This window comes from Triturus cristatus, chromosome 6 (assembly GCF_964204655.1).
Source record: "Triturus cristatus chromosome 6, aTriCri1.1, whole genome shotgun sequence".
NCBI lineage: Eukaryota > Metazoa > Chordata > Amphibia > Caudata > Salamandridae > Triturus > Triturus cristatus.
Window position 1 is genome coordinate 597,520,778 of NC_140589.1, and position 7,500 is coordinate 597,528,277.

Sequence of the window (7,500 nt, forward strand, 5' to 3'; positions counted from 1 at the left end):
TGTGGGGGGACGAAGGGAAGCGAAGCTCACCCTGCGACGGCCCCAGCCGCGTCCCGGGGAAGCCCCGGGGCGATTGACGATCGAGCGACCCTCAGACAGGCGTAACCCCGGGAGGAACCCAGGGCCGCAAGGTGCGTTCGAAGTGTCAATGATCAATGTGTCCTGCAATTCACACTAATTCTCGCAGCTAGCTGTGTTCTTCATCGACACGCAAGCCGAGTGATCCGCCTCCAAGAGTCACAGGCAACTTTTCGAAAACGTTCGTCCACCTGCGGGTGCAGGAGAGGCGGGAGGAAGGCGATGCCATCGATCCGCCGCCCGTGCAGCGAGACGGCCCGGGCGCCCCGTTCAAGGCTTCCCCTCTGGGAGTCATACTGCACCGTTGAGAGAAAAAAAACATTGCCAGGCGCTCGGCCCGGGATGTGACAGGAGCAGGCAGACCCGCTGCTGCCGGTCCCTCCCGGGGTAACACAGGAGGGACCACGCGAGTCTTCAAACCCCTCAGCCTGGCCACACGGGACCGGGTCGAACCGGGTACCTGGCAACGAGGGAGGGTTGGCCCAACTGCACATCATCCATCCGTCGCCGGGCAGCCCAGAGCCGTGCCAGCGGGCTGGCAATCAGCCCACCACCACCCTCGCCTGGGCCGGAGGTGCCGGAAGGGAAGAGCCAGGTGGCTCCCCATCCCGCACACCTCCCACCGAGAGGAGCTGGGGTCCCCTCGCAGGCCCTCGGCCCCTTCTCTTCCAGGCCACCCTGCCACGCGAGAAGGGCCGCTCCTCAGCTGCCCGGAACCCGGTTGGGTCAGGACTCGGGAGCAGGAGGGCCAAGCCGGCGGCAGGGCCTTTTCGAGGGAGGGGTGGTACCGGCCAGGGGATGCACTGCCATTCGTTTTCCCCCCCACCGCTGGGGGCGTCGTGCCGGGTGAGCTTCGGTTCCATCTTGGAGAGGGATAGGGGATGGGGGCGGCCCCCGTCTCCGGTCCCTCGCGCGTCGGGCGGGCCTTCCCCAGGGGGAAGGGGCACGCCGAAGTCCTGGTCCTCACCCGAGCGCCCCATGTGGCCGCGGACCGCTCCGCCAGCCGGGGCACACCAGGGCAGGGCCGGGCCCTGTGCCTATGGTGCGTGCTTGCAGGAGACGGGCTGAGGGCTCTGGGCTGGTACCGTTGGTCACTCGGGCCGCTCCGCCATTAATGATCCTTCTACAGGTTCACCTACGGAAACCTTGTTACAACTTTTACTTCCTCTAGATAGTCAAGTTTGATCGTCTTATCGGCACTCCACCAGGGCTGTTGCCGACCCCGGCGGGGCCGATCCGAGGACCTCACTAAACCATCCAATCGGTAGTAGCGACGGGCGGTATGTACAAAGGACAGGGACTTAATCAACGTGAGCTTATGACCCGCACTTACTGGGAATTCCTCGTTCATGGGAAATAATTGCAATCCCCAATCCCTATCAAGAACGGAGTTCAGCGATTTACCTGCACCTGTCGACGAAGGGTAGACACACGCAGATCCGTTCAGTGTAGCTCGAGTGCAGCCCCGGACATCTAAGTGCACCACAGACCTGTTATTGCTCGATCTCGTGTGGCTGAACGCCACTTCTCCCTCTAAGAAGTTGGACGCCGACCGCTGGGGGTCGACTAACTAGTTAGCATGGAGGAGTCTCGTTCGTTATCAGAACTAACCAGACTGTTGATGGTGACCTCAGCTAGGCCCACCAGTGCAAGGGGTTCGCCCTTCTCTGCATAGAGTCCTCAGACCAATAGGAAGAAGTTGGCACAGAAACTGGAATAGAAAATACAAAGTTTAATAAAACCTCACAAGGTGGAACCACATTCATACAGCACCCTGTGGTGCTGAATGAATGTAGCACACTGAACAGAAGAAGCATGGTCCTTTTATACCCACACAGGGGCTGAAAAAGGCGGTACAAGTACACATAGGAGAATTACATACATAGATGGTCATACAGAAATGCACAGTCAACAGTAAAGGAGGAGCTAGCAGTTGCTGACTCTGGTAGAAACAACCTGACAGCTACAGTCTAAAAACAGATGTATGGACAGTTAGATTCTTCTGGGCATGAGCAGAGTAGCAGAGTCTAAGTATAGCCAGTCCTTTAAACAGAGCAAAGGGAAAACAAAATGGCTGCCAGAAATACAAAATGGATTCCACAAAATGGACAAGATAGCCTCTAAATACGAGATGGATTCCACTAATGCTAATCCAATCGCAGCCAATTTACAACAGATGACCCTTTTAGCATTAGCTGAAGACATCTCCCATAATCCAGTAGGAAAACAAAAAAAATATGCACATTAATTTTTATTATTTTTTTTCTTTTTCCATAAATTTATCAATATCCTAATTTATTGCTAGGTGGGCATTTCTCATTCTAAATATTCTTAAGCTGGTATGTATAAGGTATAATCAGGAGTACAAAGGGAACAGAGCATTGGGTCATACAGATAGCAGGAGAGAGTAATTACTATTATCAGAAACAGAACTATTAGCTTTCTAGTCCTAAGCAAATCCTAGAACCATCCAGTAAAAACATTTTCAAGGCTCCTATGCATTTCTGTGACCATCAATTTCAATATCAAAATAGCCAACAGTACATATCTAATAAAAACATTTTCACTAGACTTTTCAAGTGTTTCCTTTATGAGGGCTAGAGTATCCATCATTATGAAGGAAATGTAATATTTTTCAACTGCTCAGATGAACTTTTCTCTCATAGAATAAACATTATTCCCAATACAAACATTAAAGCAGTCAGACATATTATTACAAAAATGATCCTGGATCCAGAGGACCAGGAGGACCACACAGGACCATGAGAATTAGGACGAAGAGCTGCAAAGGGTTGCTCCTCCTCAAAAATGGGACGACCAATGGGGTACATTTTCAACAAAAAAGGAAAAGAAGTCCTTGGGAAATTAAAGCCGCTGTACAACCAACCAGAGGGGATTCTTCTCCCTGTGTCTGTCTGAGCCTCACAGGCAGGCTCTTGTTGTTCCCACGGTGGAGCGGCACAACTCGCAACTCAGGAATCACGGCCCAGTTTCAAGGGAAAAGTTTCTTCTTTCAGGATAGGGCAATCACCCACCAGGGCAAATGCTCTCAGCGATCCTGTCCAGTGTCTCACGCAGTGCACCAGTTTTCTTCATTTCAATTTAACAGGCACCAGAGACACAGCACCTGTACCCTGAACTCAAGTCCTTCCCTAACTCCTGTATTGTTCTGCTGGCACATTGCTCTTTCGCTGGGGCCATAGATTGCATTCAGTGTGCCCAGGTATCTCTTGACCAACAAAAGTGAAAACTTTACAGCCACTTTGGGACCAGGTTTCAGAGGCCTGATGCTAGGATCTCTGAAGCAACCCTTGTTTCAAAGGGGGTTAACTCAAGCAAAAACTTTCTCGCCTTCCTGGTCGGTCTGTGACTCTCGGCTGGGCATCAAAAACTTGATCCACGATTTCTCCTTTCTGATTTGTGACCCCGTCTTTCGCCCAAGACAGTGGCAGGGGTACACACTTCACATCCCAGTGCTTCCGGCCGTCTACCTTCACTGAGGTCCTGGTTGCCAGCAATGCCTGTGCTGGTTACCTTCACTTTGACTTCAAGATGGACTGGTGCTGACTCTCCAAGCTGGATCTGATGTCCGCGCCCCTCTGGCAATGGTTGTAAGGCAGCAAATATCTATTGGTGGACAGAACAAAAGGTCTTTAGACAAGGCACAGAAATAATCTATCAACAGAGAGGATAGTCTCAGAATACTTCCTAGTCTAGGGACGCCCCATATATTAGCAAGGCACCCAAAAGCCACTTTCATCTATGTGAGAGTAAAAGAAACAACAGCCTGGACCTATTGGCAAGTATAAAAGGAACTCTTTGGTGAACTGACAAGAGTAATACGTCACCCAATCCCAAGCAGCCAAGGAAGTGTTCATTTACTAAATTCTGAGGAAAAGAGAAAAACAATACAGACATACTCCAAATCCTTACATCTGTATATTCCTATCTTAATCATCTAAAGACCCTCAAGAAAAAAGGAAATGTTCTACACTTTTACTCATAGACTTTGCATTACTTGTACAGGACTGCAGACACTTCTAAAATGATTTCTCTTAATAAAAGCACCTACATTGTATGCTTAGGACCGTGCTCTCATGTTATAGGAGCAACAGGAAAATCGAAAACTGCTAATTTAACAAGGATTCCTATTACATAAAGAACTAAAAAACTTCAACATAATGGGTACATTTTCTCCAACAGAACATCTTGTGACACACAGACTCCTATAAAACAATATTTTCCTCAAAAATGTTTGCTAAGGATCACATAGGCATCTTCCCTGCATTCTACTTTTCACAATCCAAACTATGCAACATCAGCTCTAGTAAGGACTGTCAGTTTATTTACACAGACTAGCTAATAAAAACTAGTAATGCCCTTGCAAAACTGTATGTAGCATGAGAATAAAAAACAATAGTGGTGATATCACCTGAGAATTTTAGAACAAAAACTACCCACAGCTAGTTTCCCTTAAAGATCAAATAAGGAAACCATAATCTAGACTACTCATCCTTTCATAATTTCATCAAACAGGATGGGCAGTAACATAGCAAATTTATTTATTCATTTTATTAATGCTAATAATGTTTAAAACAGTATTACTGAATAGCCAATTAAATGTCTCATGGCTATTTCACAGATAGTTTAGACAGGCTCAAAAGAAATTAGGAAAAAGAGAGAGAAAACATAAATTTGCCTACCCTTAATTTGTAGAGGAGCTAGCCTCCTCCCCCTATTTTGACAGTAGGAAACCTGTAACAGGGTTCATTCTGTCAACACTATCAACCCCAATTTGTAGCAACTGGGCATAAACAAACTCTGAGGAGCTAAATAGCACATTCAGCTAGCTAAAGAACATATTCCTTTAGCAAATTTACAAGTGTAACACGAGGGCACATGAATTCAAACTAAATCTCATTGCTTCCTTAATTCAGCCCTAAAAGCATTAGTGCTACATAAATGGCAGAGCCATTGTCCTAATAAAAGCCCACATATACCATCATTATTATGCAATCTATTCATGTGAGTGAACAAAAACTTGCTTTTGCAAAAAAAAGTAAGCAAAACCTCTTTCTGTCCCTGCCCTGCCATTTCGTCTTTCAAATGTCGAAATGTCAAAGCAAACGTTGCGCTGAGCCCTGCAGGCTTCTAAATGTAGGACTTCGGCCTTTAACCTATGCAGCTGTCCCATCGTGCATGCAAGGTTTTCATGGGGGTGTCCCATTTCAAAATGACCCTGGAAACGAAAAGAGCAAGAGCAAACCCACTTCATTCCGGTCTACCAGTAATTCAGAGGTAAGCTGAATAACTTCTGACAGGTTTATTGTACATATTTATATTTGTAAGCAGTGTGCCGAGTGCTTGTCTAGCAGTATAGATGTCAGCTATTCATTCTATGCTTACAAATGTGCACTTACTGTAGACTAAGGCAGTTTAAAAGCTGCTCTGACTGGAGAAACCAATTTAAATAGTACATTTTACTCAATTTCGACTTTGATGTTTAGGGCACTTAAAAATGAATATCCTACAATGTTTTTGCATAATAGTCATCCCCAGAATGTCCCCTACATATCCCAGAGATGTGGCATCAGAAATGTATAATGTATACCCTTATAAAAATGAGTTTTGTACGCCTGGGTAAAGTGACATTTCACATCTAAGTGACCCCCTATTGCTGTATAGCATGGCTTAAATTCAATTTGGATGCTAGGAGGTCACAGTATCATTATTAGGCATTATAAATATTAAAAAATGAATTTAATGCACCTATTTTAAATAACATTTTTTATATAATCAAAATATTTTTTTTTTAATAAATCTAATCATTTTGATGAGTCCACATTTGAAAAGCGAGCTGCATCCCTTGCCTATCATATTTAAACGCAGTCATTCACAGCCCTAAGAACAGAAACTTAATTTGAAAGTCTGCGCCACTTTTAAAAGACAGTCATTATTATTTAACATCAAAAACCACTCTTATCCTTATTTAAAAAGGCATTAAGAAAATAAATCCCTACTGTCAATCTGTCCTCTGTTTATCAAAAATAATGAAACTATATTTCTAACTTTTAAAACAGCAGTCTGAAATGCCGCATTTTACACCGTGTTTGACTTCAGCTATTCTCTGTGGCCGGAGTCCGAAATACCCATGTGCTGACACAGCTGCTTGACACGTAAAGGCGTCGAATTCACACGCCTTTCAAGTCAGCCTTACCAGCCAGCGCAAATCTGTCGTTCTGTAATGTGTATTTTGGGTCAATTCACTCAGATAATGTAAATGCCTTTTAATACCTAATACAGAAGGATAAATGCTGTGACATTTTGTATCTTAATTTATCTATTGCAAAACACACAATTTCGTTTTTTGAAGCTTTTTTATTCCTATTAAATGTGGATTCTAATTTTATCTTTAGCATTGTGGCAATTTGCAGACATGTATAGTGTCTTACTCTGTCAATTTAATGATAGCGTGCAGCTATTTAGCATATATTATATAATTCATTGCTGGATTCTTTTAAAATGTATTTCATTTTAATGATATTTGGCATAACAGAATGATGACAAAAAAAAAACATTGAGCTCATTCCAGACATTTTCAAAACGGTGTCATATACTCAGAACACTTAATACAGGACACTTAAGGCTAGCCATTCTTGCACCAAGAGCGCAATCGCTACTTACAAGTATCACTAATGACAAACCACAGACATTTAAACACACATTTAACCCACAGATCAACACTTAAGACAGAAACAAAAGACAGCCCACAGACTGTACTTAAACCAAACAATTTGTAAATACTAGTTGTAAGTCATATTCACTAGATTTGGCTGGCAGAACATCAAGAAAAAAAACGCTCTGCATATCACCACTTATGAATGTTACTAAGTGCACAGACCAGGATCCTTTCTATGTACATATTTAGTTCCTCGGGGTACTAATCACCAAAGAATAAATACTTTTTTATACCTAAACTTAGTTAAGTATCCCCTCTAGGGGAGCCGGCTAATTATATACAAGTAACTGCTTTGTTCTTCAGTTCTAATGCTTTCACATAAATGTTCTTTCGCTGTTCTTTTTTTCAATCAAGGCTTGCTCACGCTTCATTCGTTCACGTACTTCGTTCTCCCACATTCGTACACAATCATACATCTCTTGCCTAGTCTTTTGCCTAAACATACATTGTGCCACATACTCAATCTTTCGTAAATCAAATGACCCATACATAGGCCAACGCAACTCAGGATCCTTACGAGTGTTTTTATTCCATAATGCGCTGTACATTATAGAAGAAAGACCATACTTAATATACATATCTCTATTAGGTGTCCCCTCCGGGGGCCCCGTTGTGCTTCATCTAGTTTCAAATTCAAATTGGTACCACTACCAGAGCTACACATCCTATGAAGTGTGCTAAAA

General features: G+C 44.1%; 1 non-coding gene across 1 annotated transcript; it reads right to left on the bottom strand.

The window, feature by feature from the left end:
- Positions 1-85: 85 nt before the first annotated feature.
- LOC146817552 (5.8S ribosomal RNA) lies at positions 86-239 on the bottom strand. Its single transcript, XR_014965412.1, has one exon. It is a non-coding gene; the product is annotated as a 5.8S ribosomal RNA (ribosomal RNA).
- Between the last annotated feature and the right edge of the window lie 7,261 nt (positions 240-7,500).